This window comes from Cavia porcellus, unplaced genomic scaffold, assembly GCF_034190915.1.
Source record: "Cavia porcellus strain 051 isolate PalLab524CR breed Dunkin Hartley unplaced genomic scaffold, mCavPor4.1 scaffold_13, whole genome shotgun sequence".
NCBI classification, from domain to species: domain Eukaryota; kingdom Metazoa; phylum Chordata; class Mammalia; order Rodentia; family Caviidae; genus Cavia; species Cavia porcellus.
In genome coordinates, this window is record NW_026947496.1 from 18,042,349 (window position 1) to 18,062,117 (window position 19,769).

A 19,769-nucleotide genomic window follows, 5' to 3' on the forward strand; every position below is an offset into this window, starting at 1 on the left:
CAGGGTGAAGTAAGGAGAGCCTGGTGACAGTCGAGGGTCACACCAGGGCTCCTGTGGCCCCCTACTAAACCCACAGGAACCCTCTCAAGCAGCAGCATTGGCAGACATGCTGCTGTCACTGGAGGGAAAGCACATGTATGTGGGTGGTAGGGGTAAGAACATGGAAACCATACAAGTCAGTGGGGTCCTACGAAAGGGGGTGAAGGCCAGCATTTATCTGTCATCTGTGTCACTGAGTGGAACACACTGAGTCTGTCCTCCCTTCACTGGTGGCCATCAACACACCCCTTATCCTCACCAGACTGCCTCTAATTTTTAAGTGACTAGCTCTGGTGCCCATCTGGCTCTCGGTGTCAAAGATTGTTGGCAAACATTTGCTAATATGAAGGGACACCTTGGATCTGTTATGGTTTGCGTATGGATGTCCCCCTAAAGCCTCATGCAGTCATCGGGGGCAGGCTTTTTGGAGGTGGCTGAATCTAGTTTGTGATTGGTCCATTGCCTCGTGCTGGAACTGGGGGTGTGAGTGCTACACCAGCCCTAGAAGGGGCTGTGTACAGTATAAGGGAGAGAAACAGGTTTGCTCCTCCTGTTTTGTTCTTATGGCTTTTGCTGTCTTCCGCCACCATGAACTGTTGTCCCTCTGCCATGTGCCACCCTGCCTTGGAGCCAGCTGACTATGGACTGAAACCTCTACAAACTCTGAGCTAAATAAACCTTTCTTTCCTTCATTTTATGTCAGGTATTTTTGTCTCACCAGCAAGAGAAAAGTAACTAAGACAGCCCTGTGTGCTGAACCTCCAGGCCTGGACATTAAGGTCAGCAACCCACTGACTCTACCATTATTAGGTAAGTCAGAGAAGATTCGAGCTGGAAGATGGAGTCATATACCAGAGCTGCTGGAACCAAGGGCCACAGACTGGATATTTTAAACAACAGATCTGTGGTTACACAGTCCAACATCTAGGGTTGTTCCTTCTGAGAGAGACTATTCCAGTCTCTCCCCAGCTTCTGGTAAGTGCTGGTCATCTTTGGCATTCCATGGCTTGTAGATACCACCCAATCTCTGATTAATGTTCCAATGGCTTCTTCTGTGTCTGAATTTCTATTTTTTTATGAAGGACACAAACATACTGAATTAGAGCCCACCCTAATGAGCTCCCTTTAAGACGACTTTACTGAAAAATAAGATATCCTGAGATACTGGGGGGTTAGAACTCTAACATATCATTTTTATGGGAGGATATAATGTCATCTATAATATAAAGGGTCTCAGAGATCCAGGGATTGCCAAAATATGTTTCATGGAGTAGCAGGCTTGAAAAATATTTTAAAAATTTTAATACAGAGTGCATATTTAGGATGTACAGGGTGATATTTCAATCTATAACAATCCAATAGAGTAACTGGTGGATTCATCACCCCAAACATTTACCATTTCTTTATGTTGTAAATGTTCAAAATCACCTCTACTAGGCGTTTTGAAACATTCAATCAGTCATCATTCAGTCTCCTACTGCACTACAGAACATGAGAAGGGATTCCTCCTACCAACTGCAGCCTGAACCCATTAGCCATCCTCTCTCCCTCCCTACGCACTTCCCAGGCTCTGGGAACCAATATTCCCTTTGCTTTTATCCCATGGACATTTTTAGTTTCTGCACATAGGTAAGAACATGCGGTGTTTGTCTTTCTGTGCCGCGCCTATTTCATTTAGCATAATGTCCAGTGCTTCCATCCACATGGCTATAAAAGACAGGACTTCATTCTTGTGCACGGTTCAGTGGTTTGTAAAGAGTGGATTGGAGTTTTCCAGGCAAAGACACTAGAGAAATGGCACCACAGTTGAGAGGGGAAGGGCACAGAGGCGACGCCACATGGAGTCCAGCTTGGGGATGGGAGATGGGGCCAGTGGAGAAGAAGAGGAACAGACAGTGCCCGGAGGCCTCAGGTCCTTCACAATAGCTCCTCTTATCTGCATTTTGGTTTCTGTGGTTTGAGTTACCTCAGACAACTGCAGTCCAAAAAACGTTACATGGAAAATTCCAGTAATAAGCAACTTACAAGTTTTACACCGCCTGCCATGGTGAAATCTCGCGCCATCCCGCGCCATCCCACCAGGATGTGATTCATCCCTGATTCGGCACATACGAGCTGTGCTCGCCCCCCGCACCCGTGAGTCACTTAGCAAGAGGCAGCATCTCAGGTCCTCCACTCCCTCGCTGCCTGTGCTCTTACTGGTCCTCACCAAATAAGGATGCCACCAACAATTCTGAAAAGAAAATGAAAGTTTCTAAATGCCACAGCCACAGTGAGCCTTTCTCACAAATGCCAAGAGGGGCAGTGGCTCCCTGTGACATTTAAAATGTCATCTCTACCCTTTCGAGTGGAGAGAAATGCACTCCAAATACATATAGGCCAAGACTGTCTCATGCCACTTAACTACCGTGGACTTATAAATGCTCTCACGACAGCTTCCGAGCGTGATGCTTCCAGCAGCTGGGGTGGTTAAGGACCCGGCTTGTGCCCCTGGGATCGACTGCTCTGACAGTGACAGCAACACCTGGCTCTGGAGACTCAGCCAAAGCAGGGGCTGGTCTTAATGCTGGAATACAAAGCAATGGGGAGCAACTCCTTCTGTCCTTAGAGAGATGGATACCCAGCTACCAGGACAAGGTGGGCCGACAGTAAGCAAAAGAGAGAGTCTTAAGGAACCAAATCCAGATGATCCTCGGCTTATAACACGTTTACACCCCAAGAGAGCCTTCACAGAGAGAAGCCACGGAGGGCTGAACATGAATGTCATGCACCCAGCCTTCAAACACTCTAGCTTGGCCATGCTGCCCTCTGTACAGTGGTAACCGTTTCCCACCCCTGTGGGAGCTGTGGTCACTGCCCCCACCCAGTATCACAGAATCAGACTATATATCGATATCACGGGAAAAGGTCCAGATTCAAAACTCCAGCTGAATTCTACTGAGTGTGTAACCCTTTCACACCACAATAAAGATGAAGAATCACTGAGTCCAAGCATCACAGGTTGGGGACCAGCTGTATGATTTGGGTTCTTATGGTCCATAAATGATAGACTAGTTCACATTCTTCTCTATACTATCCTTACAGACTCGGGGTGCAAAACCCTAGCTTCCCCAAACAGAGCTTCACAGGCCCCTAAAACATCCAGGAGAAGGTGTGTGGTTTCTAATCAAAGGTTACAAAACAGTCCACGTGGACTCAGGCTAAGACCTTGTACTTCCTGCCAGCCCTAATGTTTTTCAGACTGTCACAAACCAAACTGGCTCTCTTGCCTGGGTTGGAGCATGTGTGTGACCTCCAAGAGACCAAAGCATCCTGCTGCCCAGGGGAGAAAGTGCACACTGGGCAGCTGTGTGTGTCCTGGATTCTGCCTATTCTGCACTGTCAGGCAGGGCTGTGATGGCTTTCTGAGTTTTCATACTTGAGCCGTGGAGGACCCAGCCACTCGCTGGGATTCAGTGTGGGGCTGGTGAGGACATCAGTATTCAGGATGCAATGGTCACAGATATTTAACTAAGCCCGAGCTCCTGTCCGAACGGACAAAGGGAGCCCACCCTCTGTGCTGTGGGTTAGCACTGGGGATGCACAGTTAATCTCAGTCACTCTGAAAGTCCAAGGCCACCCCAGGGCTGGGTAGGAGGTGATCTGGGAGGAGGAGACACAGGATTCGGGACAGGCTCCTAACCATGGCTAAGATTTATTACAGAGAAGGGAGATGAATCGTTCGAGGGAGAAAAGGTGGGGACAGAAGTGGAGGAACCCTGGCACAAGCTACCAAGAGTCCTCTCCCCTGGGATTCAACCCAAGGTGCCCAGTTCCCCAGGCACAGCGGTGACCACAGGGGTGAGGCACTGCCTACCAGGGAGCTGATCTGGAGCTCCCCACACAGGGGCTTTCTAGAGGGGCTGGCTCCTTGCACAGGCAGCCTCTGCCTGCCTTGTCTCCAAATTCTAGACTCTCACATGGAAAGCAAGGATTCTGCAGCCATCATGCTGTCTGCACAGGTCAGACACAGGGAGCCCCTCTCAGCATTTAGGAAACAGTGCAGGGAACTGTTTGTCACTCGAGTTCCCGGCAGAACCAGCCAGGGCTCAAGCCAACAAGCAGGGTTTTCTAAGGGCAGCGGTCTCAGGCCTGAACAAGAAATGAAGCAAGGCTCAGACAGGGCATGTGGCGTCCAGACCACAGCTGCCTGGGACTGTCCTAGCTCACCTAATGGATGGCCCAGTCTGACAAGAGGCTGTGATGTGTGTTCTGGTTCCCTCTTAACAACTCCTGCCAGAGTTCTCAGTGGACCGCATGGAATCCCTGGAGCCAGAAAGTCCCACAAGAACCTCTGGTTCAGTCACCCCAGAGAGAGATGAGGAAAGAGACCCCCGGGGAGCCAAAGTGACATGCCCAGCATAAGTCTAGGGTTGAAACCCTTTCCGATTTACTAGACTTCTCAGGCCTTAATCCATGGCCCTCACTTATGACCACAGGCCTAGGAACAGATTGGCAAAGCACAGGTCCAAGCCCAGCAAGTAGCCCTGCTGTACAACTGGCCCCAGCGAGATCAGGAAAGAGCAGTCGGTAGCTCAGTCATAACAAATAAGAGGTCATGAAGCACAGAGGTTTACGGCCAGCCCAGCCCAACAAACACGCCATCACGCAGAGACACCTTGAGACTTTACCTGCCAAGTAATTATCAGGCAGGTGGTGGTACAGTACCAACAGCTCAAGGGGGGCAAACTAATTGGAAGCCAGCAGCTTGAGAGACCAGGGCATCCAAAGGCCAAGCAGCCAGCCCTGAGTCCAGGCAAAGAGGTCGCACTGTCACCTCTAAGAGCAGAGTGAAGACCAGGAAGGGAGCAGCTGTCGGGCTGAGCGGTGAGGGCCAAGGTCAGGTCCCCACTGTGTGTTCTCCAACTGAATCCCCCATCCTCTTCCTCCATTTTCCATTTTCACCAGGAATTTCAGTTGGACTGAAGACACTCCAGCCTGGTCCAGCCAGCTTTTATGGTGGAGCTGATTTCTAAAACAAGGGCTGGGAGCAAAGAAACCATCAAAGACAGCCAGTCAGAAGCAGACAGGGAAAGTGCTAAGTAAGGTCCCTGTTCCTGGTCCTCATCCTCCCCAAGCATAGGCTCAGCCGTGGGCCTTGGGTCTGAGCCTCTCTAACAAAATATCTACTGTGGGCAGCTTAGAGAGAGCACACATTTATCTCTCACAGTTCTGGAGCTAAGAAGTCCAAGATTCTGCATCTGGTGAAGGCTGCATCCTCACAGATGGCACCTTCCACGCGGCGGGCAGGGTGAAGCAGCTCTCTGGGGCACCAATCTCACCCTGAGGGATTAGCTCTACCCTCCTGAGCTGATCACCTGCCAAGGGCCCGCCTCCTGACGTCATCACCTTGGAGGTTAGGGCTCAATCAGGAACTGGGGGAAACAAGGCTTACGCCAAACCCCACTGGAGCGACTGGCTGCAGCTCGAGAGTGGGTTCCTAGAGTGAAAGACCATGAAAGAATGAGAAAATAAAGAAGATACAAAGCTGGGGTCAGGTGGAGCCCTTACTCTCCCGATGGGAGTAAAGCAACTGCTCAACCACTGGAGCACTTTTATTTATACACTCAAGAAGAAGATGTTAATTTCATCCCCGCTGCCTAGCAACTTGTTTGCCTTGCTGGCCTGGGCCCCCTGACTTCTTAAAGCTGGAAAGCTTGTTTAAGTAGCTTGTTTTGGGTGCTTCTGTGTGTGTAGAGCTGGCCTTGCTTCAGCCCCCACACAAGTGATCAATCTCCAGCTTCAATGGCTCCCTACATACCCCATATTGTGCTCATACCTCACCCACCTCCTTCGTGGTTCCCAGCGCTGGTTTCTGTGGCTTGCAAGCAAAGTAGGAACTGAACACCACACGGGTTGGCTTCCCAGGGCTGCAGGGTTAGCGTCTTAGCTCTTTCTGATCAAGAAAGACTATGGGAATGCTTTCTAGATGAAAACCAGTTAAGGGGACATGGCTGGGATGCTAAGCCCAAATGGCAGGATGGTAGGTAGGGCGTCTTCCCCAGCACCTCTCCAGGGACTAAGCATGGGCGTTGGAGCCGGAACACCAGGCTGGCTGGCGAAGCTGTGAGACCTGGAATACCCTCTCCTTCCTTGGAAGCTCATGGCTCTCATCTGTAAAATACCTGGTTGCACAGGCCCATCGTCACTGTCCCTTTCTCAAAACCTTTGTGACCCCACATGCATCAGACTTCCTGAAATTTCAGAAAGGCCATCTGGTGGCATCCGAAGCTGGTTACCAGTCCTCCCCGCTGTCCTACTACAGAGACTAAGGTTAACAAACGCTCATTTGATGTGCAAAACAAAGCGAAACCATCAATTGCTGCACGTGGGTGGGCCACCACAGGTTGTTTGAGCTATGAGTTTGCAGCAAAACCATCAGCGGAAAAAATTTCTATCTTTCCGAGGACTTTTCATTTTGTTTTGTTTTAAATTCAGAATCGAGAAGGAAGCACATGCATCTGATCTGAAGATGGCCTGGGTGGATCTGGGGGCGGCAAAATGTCCCTCTCCTCCCGCAGGGACTGCACATGCCTGTTTCGGTGCCTCCCCAGCCTGCGGCTCCCTTGAGCCCCGAGAGGCCGCTGAAGTTGCTCTGTGTCCAGCTGGGTACCTTGCAAAGCATCCGCACACAGTGAGGCTTGAATAAATGTTTATGAGATAAACAAATCTGGTTTCCAAGATGATTTTTCAGTATTCCAGACTCAGTGGATCTCAAAGGTTCCCTGGAGGGGACAATTGTTAAGCCATTTGAAGATGCATAAATCTAGAAACACTCTTTGGGGGGTGGGTACCGGGGGTCAAACTCACAACCTCGTGCTTGCCAGGCAGGCACTTATGCCACTGAGCTAAATCCCCGGCCCATATCATTCTTACTCTTTTCAATTCACCCCTTTTTTAAAGTGTCCTCAAAAATACTACTGCATAGTTTGAAACACACAGGTGAACTAGGATAGACAGAAGTATAAAAGGAGCAAATTAGGCCAACTATTATTTAATATACACACGTATCCTTGGATGTATTTATACATCCTATAAATGTATCATACAACTTCATATATATATTTTTATATATATACCTTCGTATCCATATATTAATATACATTCACTTATTTACACCTGTTAAACACTCTTCTTCTTAATGTACCCATTTTACTGACATGGACACAAAGTGAGCAAATTGTCCTAAGGATCACAGCTACTCAGGGAAGCTGCCCATCCCAAGCTATTAGACCCCATGACCTGGACCCCATAACCTGGATCTATACCTTTGCACAAAAGGAAATCACCTTTTTACCCTCATTAGAGGTTGAATTGTGTCATTCTAGAGGGTTGGGGCTCCCTAACCCTAACCCTCTAACCCCACACCTGCAAATGTCATCTTGTTAGGAAACAGAGCTGCTGCTGATGTAATCAGGTAAGATGACATTATTAAGGCGGGCGCTCTAGCCCAATAGGACACAAGTTCTTATAAAAAGGGGAAATGCAGGTGCAGGTGGCTGTGCACCCAGGGGCCACCATGCAGCATGAAGACATCTACCAGCCGAGAGGCCCAGAGAAGGTCCAGAGACCACAGGGAGGTGTGGGCACCACAGCCCTCCAAAGAAGCTGCTCCATCAAAACCTTGATATCTCTAACTTCTGGACTGAGAAGAATAAATTTCTGTTGGTTAAGAGACTCCATTTATGGTTTATTACATCAGCTCCTGGGATCAAATACAAGTCCTTCAAATGGCTTAAAAAAAAAAAAAAGAGCTAGAACCAGCAACACTAATAAACAATCCAATGCATGAGACAATAATTGCACCCTTGTTGGACTAAAGGGAAAAGATGCGGGATATTAATGGGACTTTTTACTCACTGGCATACCTCCAAGTCCCACTTCCTGGTCTTTTTTAAACCCATGACTTCTTTTAAAACAAGCCACAAAGAAACCAAGAGAACACATGTTTCCAAGCCACCCCGAGTTCCTCTCCATCCCACCCATGAGCATGTGATGTTCCCACACCCACAGGTAACCCTGGAGTTGTCACTTTCCACACCTCTCGCAGCCAGTGACAGCATTCTCCACCCTCCCACAGACACTCAGGACTCAGATAAGACAGCTGGCAGCCAGGGACAGATGTCACTGCTTCCCAGTCGCTCTGTGGGTAGCAAAGGGGGGGGGGGGTGGCCTGCAAAGGATGCTGGAGTAGGAGCTGGGGAAAGGGACCTTGGCTTCATCCTCTGACCATCACAGCAAGGCCTGGACACCCCCCAGTGCAAAACCTCAAGGAGATTATAAATGTATTTAGATGAAATCTCCTGCCATCTGATACTGCGGCTGTCACTAGTTTAGGGTTTAGTCATCAGAAGCCCTTTGATCTAACATGCCTGTCTCATTTGGGTTCGGCACACGCGTGCATGTACAGCCCCCAGCTCCTGTCCTTACGAGCCTCTGGCAGAAGCAGGCCTCTTGGAAGGTTCTGGAAACTTGGCAGGAAGTAAATGAACCCTGAGAGGTGTGGGGTGGGTCAGGTTTCTGACCCCATCCAAACCGAGTTTTACACTCTGGGTTAGCTTTTCCAGAAGTCCCTATCACTAAATCACCTTGGTAATTCCAGACGCCTGCCCTTCGAGGGTTTTGTTTCCTGAAAGGGAAGCCAACCCCAGTCCTGCCGCCGACAGCCACCATGAATGGGACTGATCCCTTGTTGCTGCTTTGTGGAAACCAAGGACATTAACACATGTTTCTCTAAAGAACTAAAGAGGAAATCCCATGACCAGCTCACTGAAGGTCGACAGTTTGACAGGAGGGACATCTGAGACGGCAAGCAGAGGGTGTCATTAAGCCATAACCGTAGCAAACAGAGGTCCTACCACTGCCTGTCACCAGCACCCACCACACATCACCTGACATCCTGCCTGAACCTAGGAAGCCGACTCAGCAGAGAAATAGGTGTCTCCACCGCACTCAGCATAGACACCCACACAGAGAGCTGCATTCAATCAGGAAAAGCACAAAAGATCTAGTCAGTAATCGATCTCTGTGCTCTGGTGTCCTGGCACCCACCTGTGGGCATCCTGCTTGGAGGCACCCTCACCTGAGCTTCCAAGTCAGACAGCATCTCCCAGCTGCCTGGCCAGCCCATCCGGGAGACAGACAGAAGAAAAAGCCCAACCGACTCAGTTTCTCTTCTACACTCTCTGGACACATTTCTGACCCTGGGTTTGTGAGAGGCTTCCCACTGGGCATCCTCTAACTCAATTCTAACACCAGGTTGCTGGAGTTAGCATCACTCTGTCCCCAAGATCACCCTCCCATGCTTTAGACACCAAACCCAAGCCCCACATTGTTCTGCTTATGCTTCTGACGCTCTTGCTATAAAACCAGGGATTCCCTCAGGCTGCTCTGGGGGTTCAACTAATTTGCTGGTATGGCTCCCAGGACTCAGGAAAATATTTATGTTTACTGCTTTACCATGAAGGATGTTACGAAGGACACAGATGACGAGATCATCTGAGGGCCAGCCAAGCCACCCCTCCGTGCCTTTGGCTACCCGGAAGCTTTCCAGAGTCCTTCCTGGAGTCTTACAAAGCTTTATCAAAAAGACATGGTGATAAAACCACTGGCCATTGGCGGTCACCCTCACCCTCAGCCCCTCTGCCCTCCCTGCAGGCTTGGGGAGGGCTTCCAGTCCCACTGCTCCGATCCTGCCCTGGAGTCCCCCAAGACCATCCTCAGCCTGAATGCAGCCATGTAGGCACTGCCAACCATCTGTCAACTCCTTAGCACACAAAGATTTATCACTTGGGAGATTCCAAGAATTTCAGGAGTTACTACATGCCAGGAAATGGGAAGGGAGATGAAATATATATCCACCATCACGGCCCTTTTTGGGCAGTGTTTTCAAATGGATACAATGGGAACAAAGTACAACCACTGAAGTGGGTTCTATGACTGCTTATTCTGAACACATTCCCGGGCAGGATTCTGGCACCGCAGGCCTGAGGCTGGGGCCACCTCACCCCAGCATGGGTACGGGTCACAAGCTGCATGTATACGGTCATGAAGACAGATGCAGGCTAACTGCACTTTCTTTTGTTCAACAAGTACAGGTTCATAGCTGAACAGCCCACTATGGACCACCTCTCATCCTTTCCAGCTTGGAGCAAGAATCCAGGCACATCAGCAGATCTTGACTGCTCTTTTGTCCCAGAAGATTATGGGTGAGCAGGTCCTGACACAGAGCCTCCAAAGGGTTGTGAGTCAGTCTTGGGGTCCCCTCATACCACCCCACACATGTGGGTCTCAGAGAGCTATGTGGCACAGTGGCTTCCTGAGAATAGAAGCTTTTCCATTTGGGCAATCCCAAGGACCTTACTGAGCAGAAGAAAAAGTTCACGTGAACTTTCCAAGTAAGAACAAGAGACTTCAAAGAGAACTTGCCATCCCATCGGGAAGCTTTGAGCTTTGAGTCATTTTCTGACTCAAAGGACCTGAGTGGTGAAGTTGAGGAGCACTTATTGTCCAGAGCACTCATTCTGCTGACACTTAGGGGGAAGTTCCTGTTCTCTCTGTTCCTATGACCCACTGGCCACTACAGTAGCCCACATGAGAAAATCAAAGATGTTGGTTTTCTCTCACAAACAAGAAACAAACGGACAATGCTGCCTTTGGCCCACAGAGCAAAGCCACATAGATAAGCATCAGATATGGATGAGATGGCAAAGGATGCGGCCTTCTGAGGCACTGTCCCTCCCATGGATCCTGAGTCAGACTGCCAGGAGCAAATGGGCACCCACAAGGCATTTGAGCAGTGACCCGAACTTTCTGGAATTTTCCAGAATCTAAAATGGAAGAACTCCAATCTGTTCACTACAGATAGCAAGTGCTTCATAAATGTCTGAGGATGATGACAAATCAGCCTGCCACCAGTTTTTCCAGTTTAGGGCTCATGAATTTCTATCCCATCCCAGTCCAGGATCCTCCTGAAGGAGTCCTCAGACACACTATGAATAACACTGATCCAGAGAAAAAGGTCACACACCAAGGAATGAGACCAGACCAAAGCAGGCCCCAGAACATGGTCTGAAAATGCCATATCTGGTGGCTTTTGTCCTGTTCTATAAACATTACAGAGTAGTGACAGAAATCAGGTATTTCCCTCTCAGCACTAGCGACTCCATCACAAATTCCTACCACTGGATATGAATCAGAATAGGCAGAAAGCCCTCTGAGGTGTAGTTCCAGACTGGACTCTGACTGATGTTTTTTGAAGTGGCTGATGGTCTGTTCTTGCAAGAAAAATGAGTGTGAGGGCATCGCTGGCTTGGTTCCGTGTGCTCTTAATCATGGGCTACTCCAGTGATAGCCCATCAGCTGAAACCAAGAAGTACTTTCTATCCAGGCAGCACAAGTTTCCAACAGGATTCCAGGAACTCCTCCTGGAGTGATTGGCACACAAGGGTTACTGCCTTCCCGCCATCAGCCTAGCCCATCCTACAAACCTAGCTTTAAGCTCATCCAACAGACTGCTGGAACTCGGGATAATTAAAAGCCAAAGATAACTTCCTGCACCCTCGCTTCCTGGCCTTCTCTTCTGCATTTATGTATTTAGACAGTCTTTGTACCATGCATCATCTCACAAATTGTTTCCAAACTCCTCTGAAATAACAATGCAGTTAGGAGCCCTCTCACTGAAACCAGGCATTCTCATGGGGTTGGGGGAGGCAGGTTGCCCATGACTTCACCCCCAGATGCTTCCTTCCTTAACGCATGACCTCCCACAACTGACCCACATGCTCCGAGCTCCACTTCTACAAAACGGCTCTAATGCCCGTGTTGCAGGGTTCACTGCAAGGGTAAAAGTGAAGTCAACTCCAAGGGTCTTGTGGGGGGATCTAGGTCATCATCACCACTAAAGCTGTCAGAAAAAGATCCCATTTCCCTCAGGAAAAAAAGAGGCAAGAGAGGAAGGAGGGAGAGTTTTTGTGTGTCTGCTTTCTTGTAAGAAGCAATGGAATTGTAAGAAAGGAACTCCCAAGAACAGCCATGATGGTGAGCACTAGATTGGACCGCAGGGCCCCCTCTCAGGAGCTAGGTGGGCTTAAGGAAGGCAGGCAGGTGCAGAAGGGACCCCGTGATTCTGTCCTGTCTGGCTATGGATGGAACATCTTGTTCTACCTCTATAATCAATGTACTGGAAACCGATGCCCAGGGCAGCAGTGTTGGGAGCCCGGGTCTAACGGGATTGTGTGCGTCACAGAGGTCCATCCTCATGAAGGGACAGATTCGGACTGCATGACAAAAGCCTGCAGCAATGGGCAAGCTGTCTTCTGCCATGATCCCCACTTGCCCTCCGGCTTCCTGCATGTGAGCATGCAGCAAAAGGCCCTCGCCACACCGGAGGCTGGCTCCTTACTCCTGCATGCTAGGAAGTAAATCTCTCCTTTATAAATCACCAGGCTACAGTTCCATTACAGCAGCACAAAACAGACTCAGACATATCTCCATCCCTGGCTGCGGGGTGGGAGTATGTGTGTGAAATGTGTAGTTTTTCTGTGGAAGTGGGAATCCATCTCACCATGGTTTGAATCTCCTTTTCAGCCCCGTTAGAATGTTTTGTTGGTTTGCTTTGGTTTGAGTCCCTCCCCCCACTCCCTGCACTGCTGGGGATGGAACCCAGGGCCGTGTGCATGCTAGGCCAGCACTCTCCTTCTGAGCTATACTCCAGCCCTCTGCAGAGTGCTTTGCAGATGGTGGGCCCTCGATAATGTGCTGCTGTCTGGGTGAACCACAGAGGCGGGGGACATGGGAGGATACCCAGTTAGAGGCAGGGGGATCCAAGGCATCTGTCCTGCTCAGCCCCTTGCTCCAGAGCCCTGCCTGAGCTGTCCTGGGGCTCCAGGTTGGTGGCCACAGCTGGGATTCCTCCAGCACCGCCCCTGTGCTGTCCTCACTGCCTAGACCCACTAATGAGCCGAAGCAGCCAGCCCTGGCTTGTTTCTCTGTCTACTGTCAGTTCCTACCTTCTGTAGAGCAGGGTGCTATCACTCTGCCCCCGCCCCACCTGTCTCCTCCAGCAGCTGTTTCTTGCCAGCTGAATCCTTGAGCCCTGCGCTGCTATTTCTCCATGAGGTTCACCCTCTGCAGGCTCAGAAAGATGTTCATTCATCAAGGCTGACTGGCAGGACTGGAACTTTTTTTTTTCTTCAAAGTTAGAAAGAGATCGCCCTTGTTATTTTTTTATGGGCCCCTTAATTTTCCCAGCAGGGTCTCAAGGCTGTTCTACATCTATTTTCTGGAATTTAAACAAATCCTGCTCACTAAATCTCAAACTGGCTTTGCAGACAGTATATAAACAAAAACAAACTAACCCAGCTGGATTGTTTAACCTCTGCACCCAAATTCCTACAGGCATCTCCACCTGGGTCACACCACCCCGCTGGCTAGAGATTTCTTCTCCATGAGCAGAAATTAACTAATGAAAGCAAAACATCTCCTGCTACCAGAGCCCAGCCAGCCGGTGAAGATGAGCTGCTAAGATTTCATTAGGCAGAGAGTAGCTATCTTCTCAAACTCAAGCCACACAGGTGAGCAATTAAGCAACTGAAAGGGAAGAAGGACAAGGTCTTGAGGAGCATTTAAAAATGCAAAGCATGTTATCTGTAACACCATCCAGGGCACTTAATTCACTCGGTCCCTACAGAAGCCTTCATCCTGGCTTTCCAGAACCCCAACATGCAGAAAGGCAGAGCCGGTGGCCTCAGTGGACAGGTCTACCTGCAGATGTTGCTTTGTGGGGAGGGGAGGTGACCATGTAGGGGAAGAGGCAGGGCAGTAGCCCAATCTGTGTCCTCCAACACAGAAGCCACAAAATAACTGAAGGAAGACGTGAAATCCAGCCACCGCTCCCATGCTCGGCACCCACATGGGCCCAGCAGCTCCTGCACTAAGCCGAGCAGAGCAGAGCATTTCCACTGTCACAAAAATGTCTCCTGGGGGTGGGCAGGGAGTGCCCCATCGCAGGAACAGGGCCCTGCAAGTTCTTCTCCCTCCCACCCACTCCAACCTCAGGAACCTGCACACTGTGAAATGGGTCCAACAGGTCATGGCCCATTTTTCTTTCTTTTTTCCTAGTACTGAGACCCAGGGCTCACACATGGCAGGCAAGCACTCTGCCACTGAGTCACACTCCCCAGCCCCCCTTCTTTTTAATGACATGGAAAAGTAGGAAATACTGCAGGGCATCATGTGCCAGAGAAACAGGAGAAGGCGTGGGACTGTGAACCCCATACTCGTGGCTTGCCCTATGTGTACACGAATGTTCCTGTGTACATCTGTAGGGTGCCTATTCTTATCTCCTGGGTCACAAAGGCAAGTGTATTCCTTCCTGAGGGTCCAGATCAGAGCAAGCCCAACTCTGCACATCAGCACGCTGCCAGTCCGCAGGGGTCTGGAGGACTGTGCCCTGTCACTTCCCCTTTTCAGGTGACGCACATCACAGGAGAAGGAGGCACAAAGCCTGTGTCCCAGCTCTGCACACAGCTTCCCCTCCACAGTGACGGGACATGTGCTCTGCCGGTGAATCCGCCTTCTCTCAGCACAAAGCCAAACCTCAGGCCAACTCCAGGGGCCACCTAAGGGACAGCAGAAATAGGGGTAGGAGCAGGCCCATACGCTTTCTGGGGCCTGCAACTTCTAGCTCTTCCATGATCACAGCAATGCAGACTTCCTGGGACCCCAATGGTGGAGATGTAGAAGCACCCACAAATCATGCCTGCACCCCTGGGCCAGAGGTCTGCCCTCTCCAGACTGAGTCCCATGGCTCACAGAGGCTCAACACAGCTGGATTTTTTTCCTTTTCTACGATGATGGATCTTAAGTGTCCAACAGGCGAAGCCACAGCAACCACGTGTCTGTTTGAATGCTTGGTTTTTGGTTTTCATGTTTTGTTTTTTTCAGACGGTCTCACTATGTAGCCCAGGCTGGCCTTGCATTCTTGACAATCCTCCTGCCTCAGCCTCTGGAGTGCTGGGATTACAGGTGTGCACCATCACTCCTAGTTAAAGGTTTTCCTAAATGTTTCAGTGGAGGCATTTTTATATGACATTAGCATCCAGAACAGCAGACTCTGAATAAAGCAGATTGCCCTGCATCTCATGGCTGGGGCTGCACCTGTCAATCAGCTGCAGACTGATGGCACCTGAAGAATTTTGAAAAGAGAGTTGCAAAAAAGTTATTTCCAGATAATGCGCTCTCAAATGCCACCTCCTCCATGTGGCCATCCCTGATTTCCTCTGCCAGAAATAACTGCTCCTTTCTTCTTTAGCCATTCTTGAAGTATACTACCTGTGCCATATTTTTGCAAACATAATTTTTTTTGTAACAGGAATCAAACTCACAACCTCACACTCGCCAGGCAGGCACTGTGCTGCTGAGCCATATCCCCAGTCTCCAAACATAATTCTTGTGGCTGGTATTATGGTTGATCAAGTTGAAGCTTACATTCTAAGCCTTATTTCTCAAAGCTTGGTCCATAAACCAGGAGCAGCAGCCCCTCTCCCAAGCTTTTAGAAACACAGGCTCGTGGGCCACACCACAACTTACAGATCCAGAATCCACATTTTAGCAAGATGCCCAAGTGCAGGCCATGTCCTTAATGGTCTGAGAAGTGCTGTTGGAAATGAGTGTTTTTTAACTTTGAGGGCCTTTAAAGGAACCCCTCTTTTTACAAAGCAATTGAGGCCAGCAAGGTTAAGAGACTCAAGGTCACACAGGGAGTTAGTAGGAGAAATGAGAATGCTTCCTAAATAACATTTCCTGTCTCCCTAAAGAATTTTGAAGGAAGGAGCCAAGTGCACTATCAGCAAATTTAAAATGGAACCTGGGTCACCCAGTGCTCAGGACAAAGTCATCACACCAAGAAGGAGCAACATGATGCTCTATAAATAGAAAAAACCAGTCCTCTTAGGGTGGATCTTGGGAAACCTCCTCATTTATAATAACCATCAAAAGCTGAATCCAAGTCCAAAATCAGTGCTGGAAAGATCTGTGCCACCCTGGACTAGAGTGAGCCAAAAATGTCCCATGTGGATGTGGATGGCTCCTGCACTCCACAGCTGTGTGATCCCTGGGTTATGTAACTTCTCTGGAAGGTACAAGATGATGATACTGTGCCTTTTTTGGGTGGCCATATGGCAGGGAGTTTTAATATGAGTGAAAAGACGCAGGAATGGAAGACGAAAGAAATCAGCAGATCTTGTTTCCTCACAAGACCCTCCCTGGCTCTGTCAGCTTTGCAAGGGAAGGGTGAAGGCTGATCCTTCTGTCAGGATTGCAATCAGTAATGACAGGCTTCCTGCAAACACAGTGTCAAGGTCACGTCCCGCTCCTTTCAGGAAAGTGGTACCCACCAGGGAACCTATCTGCAGCAAGTGGCTGCCCTTGCCAGCCACTCAGACATGGCAGGGTGACATTCTCTAGTATCCTTCTCCTGATGGCCTCCTAGCATCTCTCTGAGACACAATCTCCTACCTGGAGTTGCTTGGAACAGAGATCCCTCGATCCACTCAGAATAGTACAGTATTTCTTCTTTAGCAAAACCACACCTTTAGTGCGATGGGACAAGCATGCTTAATGAGGCACCTGCAGTAGAAGCCAACTGCAAACGCCCACTGTGCTGATAAATCTGTGCCCAGAAATATACCAAACCCCACTGCACTGCCAATGTGATAGCTGGTATGAGTCCCTACCTATGCAGATGAGTTATTAGCAGCGTCATTAAAGGAAGTTAAAATCTTTTAAAAAGACAGCAAGGGTATAATACGTACGGGCAAGCCCATGCATCCCCCCCACAGGCACACACATACACACACATGTTCACACACATGTACACCTCATACGTGTACACACACAGGCACATGCATGCATAAATGCACATACTCAATCTACTGGCACGGAGTTATTCAAGGAGCCTCCCCAGTCACATGTCTTTGCCCCTGGAATGTATTTCCTCCCTCAAAGATAAAGAGTTCACTTCCTGGTGTAAAGCAGAATTGCATGTTTATGTAACTCATTAGAAAAAAGTGACGTAGCAGCCACGCTAATCAACTATATGACAGCCATGGTGATGAAACAGCTCTTTAAAATACCTACCAAGCCAAATGATTTGGCCTGTCGGTGGCAAGCTTTTAAAGTGTGTTATGAGAACAGACATGCAAGGTGGGAACTGGAAGAATCTATTAAAACCTGACTCTGGCGCCTGCATTTTATAGGAAACGAGAGTCTAGCAAAGTGACGCCACTTGCCCGAGGACACACAGGTGATTGTTGTTGGTGTTGAAAGGAGAACCAGGCCAGGCTCCCAGGCCAACACCCTTTAGGCTTTTCAGCCTCACACACAGGACCCAGAAGAGATAGGCTGGGATGAACCAAGCAGATAGGGCTCAGTCTTCTCAGAGCCACGTTCCAGAGATGCTCACAATTTACACACATTTGGATTTCACTGAAAAGAAACCTTCCTGTACAGAAAAGAGGAAATAAAACCTGGAAGAGTTGCAGTTGCACCGTTCCTGTATTTCTCCAGAAAGTGAAGCCAACAAGAGCTTCCCTTCCCACCTAGAGCTAAGTTTGGAGGACAAAGAGCAGTGGACCCTTACCGGCCACTTCTGGCAGCGTTTGGGTTTTGGCTATGCATCATAAATAAGTTAACCACCAGCCAAGAGTCCACGGCTTCTCTCCAAACACACAGCCACACTGAATCATCTGAAACCATAGCAAGGTCCCTAGATCGGTGATGGTGAGCCTCTCAGAGATTTCAAAGATCACAGCCAGCCAGCTGCAGCACACGTGCCCTGAGCTCGCCACCACAGCTCCTGACCTTCATTTCTCTCGTCCACTTTTTAGAAGACTCCCTCTTTCTTTGGCCAACGCAGACTCATTTTTCTTTCACCACACATACCTTTGCTTGAGGACCACAGGCTGGAAGAACTGGAGAGACTCATCCAGCCCAACTGTGTTGTCTCTTTTTTTCACTGCTGTGGATTTCCTGTCGTTGTTTTGTTGGGGGCGGGGGAGTTGTTTTGTTTTTCTGGGGAGCAAACCCAGGGCCTCAAGCATGCTAGGCAAGTGCTCTACCACTCAGTCACATGCTCAGCCCGTCACTTTCTTTTGAATGATAAAATTCCCATAAAGATCACATTTTTAACAATTAAAACTGTAGGGGCTGGGGATTTAGCTCAGCGGCATAAGCGCCTGCCTTGCAAGTGTGTGGTCATGAGTTCGATACCCAGTACCGATAAAAAAGAAAAAGACAAAAAAAAAATTAAAACTGTAGAGAAATAAAAATAACCCATATAGTCTCAGCTTTGTAATAAGCATAATAAAGATCCGGGCTTATTACCTACCTGACTATAATTTTCTGGTCAAGGATGGGGTTGGGTGGTATGTGCTAAATAAGGTGATTATCATTAATATGCAAATAGTTCTGTATCCTTTTTCTTATAATTATAACATGAGAACATTTTCCATTTTGCTACAATCTTCCCATACATAATGCCCACAGCTATTTAGTACTTAATCACTTGCATCTCCCCCATCCACCTAAGTGTTCTGCTGCTGCAGAGCATTTATATGTGTTTCTAGTGTTTCACTAATTAGGAATTTTTCATTGTAATTATTTTGTTTCCTTGGGAGACTTTCCTAGAAGTCAGCCTCCTCATTTTCCTCCCTGTCAGAGGAATGAGGCCCGAGTGATTAAATGATCCCATAGGGTAAGAAGCACGCTCTCCAGAGACCCAGCTTTGGTTGGAACTCGGCTGTCAGTGATGGGTTCCTGGCAAGCCGCGGAACCTCTGAAACTCAGTTTTCCGCAGGTGTCGTCAGTTCTGGTTGCCAGGAATGTTCTTTGCACTATTCACTCTACCCAGCCTCTCATCTGCAGTACCAAACCCCCAGCCAGTCTCTGTTCCTCTTCTCTGCTTTTCCCACTTGCTTCTCAGAAAAAATGCCTCAGTCAAGCTCATCATGGGACCACGTTAACTTCAGCACGAAGGACCATGCAGATGGAGCCAGCAGTGGAATCGGCAGCTCCTCCTCCGATGGCACCCTTAACACTGCTCTCGGAATGCAAGTCAGCAGTGGAATTCAACAGACCCAGCTCCTTGTCTGCCAGTGTTGGCCACAGGGCACTGTGGTAATAATCAACACACGCAGGCCTACACTTAGGGACTTCTCAGAACTCAGTCAAGAGAGGGACAGAGTGGCCTGTGTTGTGTGTCTTATCACGCCACCCCCATGACAGCAAAGCAGCCATGTGTCACATCCCAATGAACCCCCAGAACACACCAGTACAAATGGAGGACCACACCACACTCCTCTTTTCTGCCTTATCCATACTACAGGTGAACATTTATTTTGGCTCCTTCAAAATAAAAAGTTATAATCAGCAGAGAATAAAAAGATCATTACATAATTCCTTTTCCCAATTTTTCAACACCCTGACTGATGCAAGCAACCCTGACTACTATTCTCTCCTCAGTCACTCAACTTACATGGTGAGAGCCCCAGCACAGTCTGCTGTCCCCCATTCTATGCTCTGCCAGTGAGAATTCTGTGGGCTTTGCCAGAACAGACCACTGCTTCTGCAGCATATTGAGCCGGAAAATGCACATACTTAGCTCAGGCAAACCTGAGTCAAATTCCCAAGCT

At 48.9% G+C, this 19,769-nt stretch overlaps 1 protein-coding gene across 3 annotated transcripts in view; it reads right to left on the bottom strand.

The window, feature by feature from the left end:
* Positions 1 to 19,769, bottom strand: part of Gfod1 (Gfo/Idh/MocA-like oxidoreductase domain containing 1) — a 100,350-nt gene that overhangs the window by 64,141 nt on the left and 16,440 nt on the right. The window lies entirely within an intron of this gene.